The sequence below is a fragment of the Caretta caretta genome, chromosome 12 (assembly GCF_965140235.1).
Source record: "Caretta caretta isolate rCarCar2 chromosome 12, rCarCar1.hap1, whole genome shotgun sequence".
NCBI classification, from domain to species: domain Eukaryota; kingdom Metazoa; phylum Chordata; order Testudines; family Cheloniidae; genus Caretta; species Caretta caretta.
The window spans coordinates 32,971,476-32,985,473 of record NC_134217.1 but is presented as its reverse complement, the minus strand read 5'-3'; the positions used below and the strand labels follow the sequence as shown (position 1 = coordinate 32,985,473).

Genomic DNA, 13,998 nt, shown 5'->3' with positions numbered 1-13,998 from the left:
CCCCTGTGACGCTCCTTCGAAGGGCCTTCCCTCCCGACGTCCTATCTTCTTCCGGGTCATGACCTTCTTCTCTTCCTTTGGTGAAGCGCGGCTGTTGCTGGGGCCCGGCTCTTTTTCCTGACGGAGTTTTCTTCTCCCCGGGATTGGAGTAAGTGAAAGGAGGCTGCGAGGGGAGGGGCTGGCCGCCCTGAGTCCCGCCTGTTAACTCCCCCTCCCCTCTGGCTCAGGGGCGCTTGCTCCTCTTCTCCCCCCGCCACGGAGGTGTTCCCTCCTCTCCGGTTCTACTTGCGTCGACACGGGAGAAGTGGGTGGCCCCTCCCCCTGCCTGCGCACCGGTCCGAGCGTGGCGGGGGGAAGTCACCCCTCCCATCCTCTCTCGGGGAGGAGAAGGGGCTCACTCCCCCCTCTGCCGGAGATCGGCCCCCCCGTGTGCCCAGGCACGCGCAAGAAAAGAGGGTTGACCCCCTGAAGAGGGGAGAATGAATCTCTCCAGGCCCCTACCACAGGAGAAAAGGGGGCTCCTGCCTTAAAACAAACCAGCCCTCCTTCCTTCTCTAGCTATGGTTACAGTCACGCTGCAGGTTTATCTCCCGCATGCTGGAGCGGGTGGCATGGCAGTAAATTGAAGCACGGTGTCGATCAGGAATGGTCAGTTATTTTTTGTCCTCGTCCAAATTTCTTGGTCAAGGTAAAGGCGAGGTCCAGACTCCAAGAGAAACATGTTTCACCTGGCAATAACAATAATTAGAATAAGTAAGTAAAAAAAGATATTGCGGACTTTTCAAAAGTGTCTGGTGGCTCGGCTTTGGCCACTGACCACCTATTGTCTACTCTGGTCTATCTATGTATGTTTAGGTACAGCTTAAGCCTAAAAGTATGGGAGCAGTTTATCCACATTGGCCAGCTCCCTCCTCTGTGTACCTCTTCTTCGCTTTATGTTCATATGCGGAGCCCATCCCTGGGGTCTCTTCATTCCAGGGTGGCTTGCATTCCTATTGGGGCATGGTATGTCATCAATATGGGTGTCAGTGAATTTAACAAACCATTTCCTGTCTTTAAGGATTACTTGACAATTAGAGGGAAAAACAGTCTTATAAAAGAATGTGAATAAGAGTGACTACAAAGCGAAAGAGAGAGAGAGCTAGCTGCAATAAACTTTTGTTATACAACATTGATTTCCAAAGCATGATTCACTGTATGTGGCAATAAAATGTTGAAAGCATTCAAGAAAAAAAATTCCATTACATGAACTGTTGTCCTTCTGTGATTCTGATCTAATGAATGCATCTTGACACTTAGAGAATGGCCTGGCAAAACACCTGTCAGCAAAAGTGATGAAAATACACCCTTACAGTTTGATCTGATAATAAATAGTAAATAAAGCAGTGACCATTTGTCAGTTTGTGTTCAGTAGAAACAGTACTTCCTTAGTACATCCTAGCCTAATGTATAAGATGTATGCATCCCGGTTTTCACGGATGTATCTCAATACAACATACAAATTAACTATAATATAGTGCATTTGCTGGAAAATGTAGGGGTTATTCTTAATTTGACTGATATGGTGTCTAACTATAATAGAATAGTGTGATTTTATATATTCTGACATAGCAGAGTATATACCCAGATCACTCAAAGTTAAGGGTAGATTGTCGTTAACTTTGAGTTCTCTGGGAAATGAATCAATGTTACTTGAATGGAAACTTAATTACTGGCTGCTTTTATGAAGTTTGCAAGCACATATCCATTGTTACATATATTTTTTTTAGTAATTTGTATGAAAATTAACGGTTAATATAATCTACAACTTTGCATCCTTGACATGATAGATGTTTTAAAGTAATATTAACAAGTAGCGTAGGTCCAATATCTAATTTTTTTGTCTTTAAAGTTGTGTATAACAGAATGAACACATTAATTAAAGTTAATAAAAACAGTGCTAGAAAGCCAAACAGTATTGTGAGTGAAAACTCAAAAAACAAATACTGACCAATCTGTTTTGCACTTCTATTGAAAAATGAAAAAATAAACTATCAATCGTGAAAAATAAATTACTATAGCTAATTTGGTTAGCTACACTCTCTCCCCTAGAGTCATAATTAGTTCTTACTTTTCATGGCTAATACACCACCATGTGGACATCCTTATCCTTTTTGTAAAATATGTTGCAAATGCTTTAAAAGCAGCACTGATGATCAAACAATCTAATACCACATGGAGCTCAGATATAATAAAAATGTACTGTGGGTCAGCTGAGATGTTTAAACTTGTTCCTGGTTTTTGTGTTATGCTAGATGAAAAACATGGAGGCAGGGTTTAAGGTAGAATCTATATAAATGCAAGGGTTTCCCTAGGTGAAAATAAATCAGGGGCAGAATTAAACCCCCTGGGCTTTTCTCTGTCTCCAAAAGCTGAGAAATATCATAAGCATCCTTTGTTTCCTTAATATGTGTGTGTGCAACATGTTTATATAGACCGTGTCAGTAGGTTTAGGTAAAAAGGCATCACGAAGCCTACTATTAACAAATATTTTAATGAAGTAAAAAGAAAAGGAGTACTTGTGGCACCTTAGAGACTAACCAATTTATTTGAGCATGAGCTTTCGGGAGCTACAGCTCACTTCATCGGATGCATACCCTGGAAACTGCAGCAGACATTATATACACACAGAGATCATGAAACAATACCTCCTCCCACCCCACTCTCCTGCTGGTAATAGCTTATCTAAAGGTTTCAGAGGAACAGCCGTGTTAGTCTGTATTCGCAAAAAGAAAAGGAGTACTTGTGGCACCTTAGAGACTAACCAATTTATTTGAGCATGAGCTTTCGTGAGCTACAGCTCACTTCATCAGATGTATACCGTGGAAACTGCAGCAGACTTTATATACACACAGGACAGTGGGGTGGGAGGAGGTATTGTTTCATATTCTCTGTGTGTATATAAAGTCTGCTGCAGTTTCCACGGTATACATCTGATGAAGTGAGCTGTAGCTCACGAAAGCTCATGCTCAAATAAATTGGTTAGTCTCTAAGGTGCCACAAGTACTCCTTTTCTTTTAGCTTATCTAAAGTGATCATCAAGTTGGGTCATTTCCAGCACAAATCCAGGTTTTCTCACCCTCCACCCCGCCACACACAAACTCACTCTCCTGCTGGTAATAGCCCATCCAAAGTGACAACTCTCTTCACAATGTGCATGTAGCTCCCGTGTAGCATGTAGCTCCCATGTAGCATGGCTGTTACTCTGAAACCTGTCTTTTAATGAAGTGTGTGTGGGTGGCAGGGGAATCAAGGAAAGCAGTTTATCTGGATTTGAACTTTCTCCTTTAGTGCCTTCCATCCAAATATGGGAACATCGTTTCTCATGCACTAGAACAAAGTGAAACTTGCTGATGTTGGACAATGAAAATAGATTAGTCAATGGAAAATAGCTGAACAAACAGTGTCAGTGATATTAAAAATACTACTTAAAATTTAAGTGTTTTTAACAGTAATGCTTTTTAAAAATATATTTTAACCTGAGAGCTTCCCTTTAATGGGAATTACCTATTATTAGGGAACAGTAAACATTTTATTTAGATGTCATAGGGAATTTTCTACCCTTTTGATTAAAGGTTAAAGGACACCATCAACCTGAATTTTTTAAATTAATTGTTTTTAAATGCAAGTTTTTTAGGGTATCCTTTTAAACAGCATGTCCTCAATTGATTTTTTTTTTTTTTTTTTTTTTTAAAGATTCACATAGGGTTTTTTCCTGTTTCCCTGCTGATGTTATAAGTGTCAGCAAGGGCAGATAGGTGGCCCATGAGCAGCAATATAAAACATACTTGTGGCCATCTCCCTCTGGGTGCATGTCTGCCTAACAGCAGCAGTACTGAAATAAGACTTGCTAACTTTTAAGCTGCTTGTTGAGAACTGCGGAGGAATCTGTGATTAAGGAACTTTCATCCATAGGTGCTGACTCTGTGGGTACTCCAGGGCTGGAGCACTCACCGGGAAAAAAATAGAGTGCTCAGCACCCACCAGTGGTCCTGCCAATCAGCTCCTCCTCCTCCCTCCCAGCACCTTCTGCCTGCTGGTGACCAGCTGTTCAGTGGTGTGCAGGAGGTGCTGGGGGGAGGGGGAGTAGTGGGGGCAGGAAGAGGCAGGGTAGTGGTGGGGACTTGGGAGAAGGGATGGGGGCGAGGCCTGGGGTAGAGCAGAGGTCGGGAAATTAGAAAGTTGGTGCCTCTGCTTTCATCCTATGTAGCTGTGTCTGGTCTTATGAAGGTGTATGGGGAGGGAGGGAAGGAGCTCTCTAGGTTTCTGTTGCTTCTCAAACCCATGCTTGGGTCAGGAAAGTGAAGGAGCCAGATCTCCTGGTCTTCTTCCACCTAACACCTGACTCGGATTGCTTCTGGCCCCATGTTGGGGTCTGGGTGGGGACCAGATGGAAATGCTGATTCAACCTAGTTCCTGATTTCTTGCCCCATACCCTAGCAGGGAAAGTGTAGCAGATGGCAGCATGCTCAATTACTTGGTCCAATATTTGGGTACTGCAAATCCACCTGTTTATGTTTTTTTTTTGTCTAGTTTAGTATCTTATCATGAACTTCCCTACACTTGCAGGTTTCTTTTGCACACAACATTGTTTCAATATGAGTTTTGTTGAACTGAATAGAAAGAATAGATATAATTCATTTCTTGGTAACTTGGGAAAATCAAGAAAACTTTTTATGGGGAGGTCTTTATGAGCTTAATATATCTGTATGTTTCAGGATTGTTGCTATAGGGGCTCTTATGACTTTAATTGGAGATATTAGTCATTGGAATTTTTAAAAAATATATTCAGAAGGATTTCTGAATTTGGGTTTTCTTTGGCAAAAAAGGTTTAACAGACAGTCCCTGAGGAGCTGAAGACTACTCCTTTTTTCCTGTAAGGAGGTAAAAACAAATGTAATAATAATGCTGTACTACAAAACTTCTCCCTTTCTCAAGTAAGTCAGGAGTAAAATTTGTGTAGTGTTGTTGAATATCTTGAAGTTGAAGATATGAGCTTGACACCATTTTAAATCTCCTCTTGAAGCGCAGGGAACAGTCCTGCTCAAGTTCTCTCTGGACATATAAGTGGAGGTGAATAAAACAGTAATTAGAAGAAAAGGCTTCACTGAAAGGTGAGTGAGTGAGTGAAGTACAGTACCAGCAAAATTGGCAGAAAAATTCAATAAGAGTACAACTCTATCAGAGGAGAGGTAGAGTTTTCTGGTCAGTGCTAATGAGAGAGAGTTTTTAGGTATCCTTCTGGGATGCATTAGCAGGAGTGTTGTAAGAAAGACACAAGAAGCAATTATTCTGCTGTACTCTTTGCTGATTAGGCCTCAACTGGAGTATTGTGTCCAGTTATGGGTGCCACATTTCAGGAAAGAGGTGGACAAATTGGAGAAAGTCCAGAGAAGAGTAACAAAAATTATTAAAGTTCTAGAGAACATGACCTATGAGTGAAGATTGAAAACATTGGGGTTGTTTAGTCTGGAGAAGAGAAGAATGAGAAGAGACATAACAGTTTTCAAGTACATAAAAGGTTGTTATAAAGAGGAGGGAGAAAAATTGTTCTCCTTAACCTCTGTGGATAGGCTAAGAAGCAATGGGCTTAAATTGCAGTAAAGGTGGTTTAGGTTGGACATTGGGAAAAACTTCCTAACTGTCAGGGTGGTAAAGCACTGGAATAAATTGCTCAGGGAGGATGTGGAATCTCCATCCTTGGAGATTTTTAAGAGTGGGTTAGACAAACACCTGTCAGGGATGGTCTAGATCAGGGGTTGGCAACCTATGGCACTCATGCCAAAGATGGCACGCGAGCTGATTTTTAATGGCACGCAGCTGCCTGCCGGGTCCCTGCCGCTGGCCCCGCTCAGCCCACTGCCGAACCCAGGCCGGGACCCCGGCAGGCAGCAGTGTGCCATTAAAAATCCTGCCCGCCCTGGCCCGCTCTTCTCCGTGTGCCGCCCCCCAGCGGGGGCAGGGTGAAGAAGCTTGGTCCTGCCGGCTGCTGCTGCAGGGCAGGCAAGCTCCCCCCTCCCCACCTCTTCCCTCAGCGTGCTGGGTTCCTGCCCCTCCTCCTCTCCCTCCCTGCCGCCGATCAGCTGATGGCCCTTGCGAAGGAGTGGGAGAAGCGGAGACACAGTGCATTCACTGCTCCGGGGAGGAGGTGGAGAAGAGGTGGGGACGGGGTCTTGGGGAAGGGGGTGGAATCAGGGCATACCCCCTCCAACCCCCTGCTGTGAGCCGCTCTGGGCAGGTGGCTGGGAGCACCCGCACGACCCTAGCCCACACCCACACCCACTGCCCTGACCCCTACACCCCCCACACACACTCCAGCCCCCTGCCCTGACCCCTGCACCCCCACACACACTCCCACCCCTCTGTCCTGACCCCTGCCCCCCCGACCCCAGCCCTGACTCAAGCACCCTCCACACATACCCAGCCCCCCCATGCCCTGACTCCTGCATGCTCCTCAGACGCCCGCAGCCCCCTGCCCTGACTCCTGCACCCCCCACAGCCCATGCCCTGATTCTTGCACCCCCCACATTCCCACCCCCACCCTGAGCACCAAACGGGAGCTCCTGCACCCCCCGCCCCATTCCCACCTGCACCCCTCACACCAAATGGGAGCTGCCCAGGTAAGTACTCCACACCCAAACCTCCTGCCCCAACCCTGAGCCACCCTCCCTCATTCTAGCTCCTGGCCAGACCCTACACCCCAACCCCCAGCCTGCTTCTTCACCCCCAGCCCTGTGCTCAGTGCACTCCCACCCTTAGCTCAGTGCAGAGAGAGAGGAAGAGAATGGGCTAGAACCAGGGAGAAGGTAGGTACCGACTCTATGTGGGCAAGGCTGGGATCCCAGACCGGCAGCGGGCTGAGAGGGGCTGGCAGCCAGGACCCTGGTGCGGATGGAACCCCAGACTGGAAGCGGGCTGAGCCGCTCAGCCCACTGCTGGTCTGGGGTTCTGGCTGCCAGCCCCTTGCCAGCCGGGGTCCCGGCCGCAGGTCCCGCTCAGCCTGCTGCCGGCCTAGGTGAATGGAACCCCAGGCTGGCAGCGGGCTGAGCGGGTCGGCAGCGTAAGATCAGCATTTTAATTTTAAATGAAGCTCCTTAAACATTTTGAAAACCTTGTTTACTTTACATACGACAATAGTTTAGTTATATAATATATAGACTTACAGAGAGAGACCTTCTAAAAAATGTTAAAATGTATGACTGGCATGCGAAACCTTAAAATAAAGTGAATAAATGAAGACTCGGCACACCACTTCTGAAAGGTTGCCGACCCCGGGTCTAGATAATACTTCGCCCTGCCATGAGTTCAGGGAGCTGGATTAGATGACCTCTTGAGGTCCCTCCCAGTCCTATGATTCTATTGTGACTCTAGTTACCCATACTGACTGATGATCATTAACTTGGAACAAATCAGATTCCAACAGCCATGGAGTGGTGAGAAATTGCTTGGAGTGAGTATTGTAGTGCTGCTGTTGATAAACTTCTCTATTGGTGTTTCACTTTCAACTCAGTGTGTTTTTTTTGTGTGGAGGGAGGTAGTGAAAAGATAAATCTTATTAGAGGGTGGACTTCTCCTGTCCCTCTGCAATTATTTTAAAATAAACTTTTATGCTCATTAGGGGTGCCAAATTGAGAGAACTGAATATATGAAATTATCAGCAGAACAGGTACAGCATAGGCATCAGCAGCAGCTTCCCCACGCTGTCTAGTCAGTATGCTTCAATTGTTAACTTCTTTGTGGGGAAACTGAAGAGATGCCGTATGTTAATGACTTTTGACTGCTACTATATTTGATCCTGTGACCTTCAGATGAAAAATTCTCTTGTGTCTTAGTAGTTCGCTTAGCCATCCAGTCTTTCTCCTGCTCTTCAGTTAATATTGACTAATGTCCACCATAGGTTGTGCGGTATGGATGCTATAAATGGACATCAGAGGGGGATAGTGTAGGTATACTGTCAATATTGCATATAGCAGCACAGCAGGCCCAGAAAAAACAAAATAGACATTCTTTCTGGCTATGGTAGATGGAGAGCTGTGATAGGTGAAAGCTCTTCCACAACAGAATTGCAATTGGACTATCTTGCCCTTATTGCATACTCTTTGCTGTGGCATCCTTATACTCTGAGACCAAGTCTATACTGTGAAAATATATCGTTGGAAAATGTTAACTAACCAATTTCAACTAATATGATGTTACACATATCTTTAGTACCTAGTGATGACAGGGACAAGTCTTATTTAAAAATGTTTAGCTGGTCATGGTTGGGGTGACAATATATAGATGTTTAGCTGGTCATGGTTATTCTCTTGTGACAGAATATATAGATCTCCTCTCTGGGCTAGCAAGGAAGCACTGTCTAAAAAGGGACACAGCTGTTTGGAGTGATTGCAAAGGCATTTGGGAGGGGATGGAAACAGTTTAGAGAAAAGGAAGGTTTCCTTTCTCGCTTCATATAAGATGTAAGTTGCTGGAAGACATAAGAGAGGAAGGAGTCACTGTTGGCATGTTCTCCAGTGTCTAGGGAAACCTTGCCGATAGGGCTGGAAGGACTGTGGGGTGTCTGGGCAAGGTAAATGGACTGACTTGTGAAACCCAGATGACCAGGGTAGGAACTGATTAAGCTGTAGGTGAGTCAAGTAAACTGTTTTCTTGTTGTGGCTTAATAAAGCAAACATTGAGAAGGGGAAGAATGTTAAATGAATGACCCGTGGTTGGGATATGAATATTTCTAGAGCCCAGGAGGATGGGAAACTAAGGCATGGTGGCGTACCCAGACTGGAAGGGGAGTGGCACCCTGCTACACCCTAGTAAATACATTTTCTAATGGAATTCTATTTTTCCTGAGAAAAGGCCCTAGTGTATTAAGCTCTGAGGTTCTCAAACACTCCGGTGATGGGTGCTTTATAGGAACCTGAATAGATTTTTTGCATCTTTCTCTATCTCTGATTAGTTACTCTAGGATATGTTCAGTTACACATAGGTTTCTTTAATTTTTATAATCTCAGATCACCTGCTTTTTCAGTTTTACTACCTCATAATTTAATTCCAAATCCTAACAATTTACAGCTTGAAAAAAGGCAAAAGCACTGACACTCATGCCATTGTAATTTGACAAGAATTAAAATATAATCCATTGAAGAATAAGAAACTCCCTGTTAGAACTGTTTATAAGCTATGCTTACTGTCCAAGCACTGTGTTTTGAATCAAGTTTCAAATAGCTTCTTGCTCTTAATTCAAGTAAAGATTGCTATCTTGTTTGGAAACTTCCAAGAAGGGAACAATTTAGTGTGACTATGTCTTGCTACTTGTATCGATACAACATTTTTTAAAAGATTTGGCATCTTCTCTCTGTACAGCTGGCCTTAACACCGGCTTCATTGAACTCCATTCAAAATACTGCTAGGATCATATTCCTAACTGGTTGTTCTATCCATGGCCCTCTCTCCATTGCATCAAAGAATAGCTCTTTGTCTTTGCATTTAAGGGCCTTCACCATTTGTCCCGGCCCTATCTACCAGATAGCTCAATAAATTAGTAATCAGCCTCCATTTTTGCTTTGCCAGTGTCAAAGTTTGACTCAGACTCACAATTTATCAGACCACTCTGTTTTATTAGCAAAGCTGCTCTGCTAATACATTTAGAAGTGAGCCCCCCGAGTGGGGCTTGTGTCTCTTAATTTATACAGATTTTGGAGAACAAGTTACAGAGAAGTTACAGACAAAAGAAGAAAAAAGATTTTAGTCACCACCCTTCGAGATCCCTGAGATCAGTCACGTATCTTCAATTACCTGCCACCCTTAACAATCTCCTTTAACAACTTCCAGTTAACTAATTGCCCTTCACACCTTCCATTCTGATGCCTGCTTCTTAGACGTGCTGGCTCTATCTTAATTGCTTCTCCATTCAAAAGCTAACTGTCCCTACATGTGCTCCCTCAGATACTTTGTAACATGTTTTGGCATGCCCTGTCATATACAATGTATCCAGCATGTCCCCTTATACAACGCTATACTTATACAATGTTATACTTCCACACCAGCAATGGCATCTTTGATTGTCCACCTGTCTTTCTCCCCTACAGCTCTCTATTGCATGGGAAGAACTCCCATTCAAAACTCATTAAGCTATCACCTTTTTCTAAACCCTTACTTAAAGTCTACCTCTGCCATGATGCCTGCAAATCACTACTATCTCGCATTGGTTGGGCAAGTGGCGAACTGAAAGTTCTAGTTTTCTAAGTTGTTAATTTTGTTATCTCCTACTCATTCGCACCCTGTTTCTCTTTAGTTCACCTGTCCTGTCCTCTTGACTCCAGAATTTGAAAGCCATTGAAGACAGGGTGTGTCTTTGTGTCTAGCACAATGGCGCCCAGACCCTTGTCTGGGATTCCTCGGTGCTACTACAGTACAAATAATTTTTAAAAATTACTACATCTCACAGTCTTTCTCTGTAAATAGTCTGTTTCTAGTAGTTTCCTGTCTAGTTTAAAATTAAACTTGAATCGCTGTGTATTTTTTGAAGCAGTCATTATCCTCCTGAGACTACAGCTTCTGATTAGTCTTTTTTGCCTTGGCTTTTTTCATTATTCTATTCAGGAGCTTTTCTGCAGATCCAGCATCCTAAAAAAAAGGAGTTCCATTCACATGATACTGAATTTGTCGGAATATAGGACCATGATTTTGTATTAGATTTTTTTTTTTTGTTTTTAAATAGTGTATTTTGGACACATTGTCTTATGTAGCCAGGCTCATGTTGTTCTAGGAAGATGTCCAACCAATAAATCAGATGGATCTCTTGCACTGTCAGTCCTGTCTCTTAAGTGAAACAAAGGTGTCCTTATTTTACCACCCCCCTCTCCCCGTTTGCTTCTCATTGGGATTTTGAATACTTCCTGGACATATTTGATAGTGTGTAGTGTTAAAATTTAATAGTTTAGATACCCAAATCTCCATAAAGCGGATTACATCCTTCCACTTGGTTCCCTCTGGTGGGCCCACGTAGGGGCAATTTACTTAGAGCAAATAATACCCAGCAGTGCTAAATTATGGCAAAGAAAATTATAGACCTTAAGAGTGATTCAGGTTTTTGGAGCGTGGGCTGTATCTTTGAGGCCAGAAAATATAGTCATCCATCAAGGATGATCGTTTCTCAGAGTACCTACCTTAGCTTTGAGATTCCCAAATATGACCTATCTTCTTTTCCCATCTCCCTCATCTTATCCAAGTGAGCATACAGTAAAAAGCACTGATACCTGCATGGTCATTTTTAATTTAGTCTGTTCCATTAAAAGCTTGTTCAGAAAGTTGGGAGGAAACTGACCTGTCAGTGTTTACCTTTAGCTCCTTTGGCATTCTGCACCAAACTCATTACATAACTATTATCTGTATAGTGGTTGCCAAATATGGAGAGAGAAATATGGAAAATTAACACATTTCAGGCAATATTCTTAAAGAGAAATCCTAGGAGCTTACCAATTTGTGTCCTGTCTCACTAGTTAGTGCTGCCCCATGATGAAATATACTAGCGTCTCTTAATAAATGCACAGACTTCATCTTTTATACGTCTATCCAAATAATCACTTCAGATCTTAATGGTGTTTGCCTGGCATTTTAAAGCCCATTTTTCTCCCAGAGCAATTGCTCTACTTTCCTAATATTATCCTTGTGCTTTACTGCTAATATTTCTTTCAGAGCAATTGCTTGTTTCCCTTGATATTCTTTATCCAGCATTTCTGGTAATAGATCTCTCAGAGGAATTTATACATATAAAAAAAGTTCTTTCCAGACATTTATTGCCAAAAAATCTTTCAGCATCACTCTGTTCTTAATATCTTAGTAAGTTTTCATCTGTGTTAAAATTCTGTCTACATTGATTTATTCACCACTGACAAGCTAGTTACTATCTTAGAATAACTTTTTAGGGTTTTTGCAATGAAACTAGCAACCTTCCCCCAATGCTTCCTTTGCTACTCTTGAAACTTCTCCTGTCAAATAGTGTTCCTGACCACAAGTCATTGTGCATTTTCTTACATGTAGGTCTGTCACATCCACCTTGAGATCATCAGCTCCCCTCTCTCTCATAGGCTTACTCGTGAACCTACATAATACTTAGCATTTAAAGCACCAGTCATTCAAAGATCTCAAAACATTTAACAGATGCTAATTAAGTCTTCCATCCATCATTTTAGGTGGCTTATTTTACCCATATTATAAATATGTTAACTTGGTACACATAAGCAACAATGCAATTTGAGATGGCTGACTGAGCTTTGAAGAATTTAATGATGAACTGCAAGCATACTCGTGTTGTGGCCTATCATGAAATATGTTACAATGAGGGTATCTGGTTAGTCTTCTCCCATTTAAAGAGTTCATTGCGTCAGGGGTATCTAAATGTTTTTCAGGAATGATTAACAGTTTTTTTACTTTGGCTGAACACAACTTTATTTGGTAAGTTAATGACTGAACATTATCTGATAAGAGAGAATTCAAGAGCACTAATGTTACAAAGCTGAGTGATTATGTATTCTGTAAATCCTAGGTGAAGTCAGTGGTACAACTCGTGAATAAGATCTGGGCACTAGAAGACTTAATTGGGGAAATGTAGTCTTGAACAGACATCTGTTTATGCTTTTAGGGCCTTTTCTCACTTCATATGAAAATAGTTTCTTTATAGGAATTATGCCACTAATCCATTCTAAATGGAGAATGGGAATGACCTTTTTATTGTCATGCTTCCCTTCCCTCCCTTCTGTTCTTCTGTTTCCTTCATTGGATTGTTAGGGCAGGTCTTCACTACCTGCTGGATCGGTGGGTAGTGATCCATTTATCGCGTCTCGTCTAGACATGAGACATCGATCCCCAAATGTGCTCCCCATTGACTCCGGAACTCCAGCTCTTGAGAGGCGGAAGCAGCGTCGACGGGGGAGCGGCAGCGGTCGACTCGCCGCCATCCTCACAGCCAGCTAAGTCAACCTAAGATATGCCGACTTCACCTATTCACATAGCTGAAGTTGCGTATCTTAGGTCGGAAGCCACCCCCTCCCCTCCATTCCCCCCCCCCCCCCCCCCAGTGTAGACTAGGGCTTAGTCAGTGCTTTCTATTTCTGAGGCCTTGTCTACACTACAAAGTTTTGTTGGCAAAAGTTATGCTGCTTTAATAAAAGTGCTTTCATTAAAACTGCTGTTGCATGTCCACACTAGCTCTGTGTGTCGGCAGAGCCTGTCCACACTAGCAGCTCTTACATCGACATAGAGACCAGTGCACTGTGGTAGCTATCCCACTATGCAACTGGCCGCAGGGTGCTTTGGGAAGGGTTTGCAATGCCTCATGGGGCAGGGACAGTGTCACATGATGCAGGTTTCTCAATCCCATGGTTCCAGGGGCATCCTAGTAGATTATCAGCTGCTTTTTCAGCTGAAGTGGGGGATGGGGTAGAGAGGAAAGTGGTGTGTCTGGGGCAGGGGAGACAGCAGGAAGACCGATCTATCCTGGGACATCCTCCCCACCCCCCACATCAGCCCCCTGCTCGGCACAGCAGTCTCTCCCAAAGCAGCCCACTCTGTCAGCCTGCCTGCCTATGATTCTGTGATTCCCTCCCTGAAGCTGCTGGGAGCAGTATCCTGAGCAGCTCTGTTGTGAGCTCTCCATGCTGAGGAATGTCAAAGCAGCACAGCAGTCCCTCCCCCCTCCACAGCAGCAGTCTGCCTGCCGCTGTGTTCCTAGTGCAGGACAGAACAGGAGCATTCCAATGATTTGTTCTTTGTTTCCCAAAGGGAGCAGCATGCTCAGCTGTCAGATGCTTCCCAGAGCTTTGAAAGGGGAGGGGTGCATTCCTGCAGGGCAGCAGAGATCAAAACAGTGAGCAGAGCGGTCACAGCATTGTGGGATACTGGTGGAAGCCAGTTCTGTCAACAAAACAAACAGTGTCTACACTGATGCTTTGTCGCTTTAACTTT

General features: G+C 43.7%; 1 protein-coding gene across 6 annotated transcripts in view; it reads left to right on the top strand.

Moving 5' to 3' along the window:
- Positions 1 to 27: 27 nt before the first annotated feature.
- Positions 28 to 13,998, top strand: part of CMC2 (C-X9-C motif containing 2) — a 50,833-nt gene continuing 36,862 nt past the window's right edge. For 2 of the 6 annotated variants that reach the window (XM_048870590.2, XM_048870587.2), the window contains exons 1-2: positions 29 to 148; positions 689 to 753. The gene's annotated coding sequence lies outside the window, so the exon portion shown is untranslated. Of the gene's footprint in view, positions 149 to 688; positions 754 to 5,065; positions 5,154 to 13,998 lie in introns of those variants that run through there. The other 4 variants (XM_048870588.2, XM_048870589.2, XM_048870586.2 and 1 more) reach the window with 4 other exon arrangements.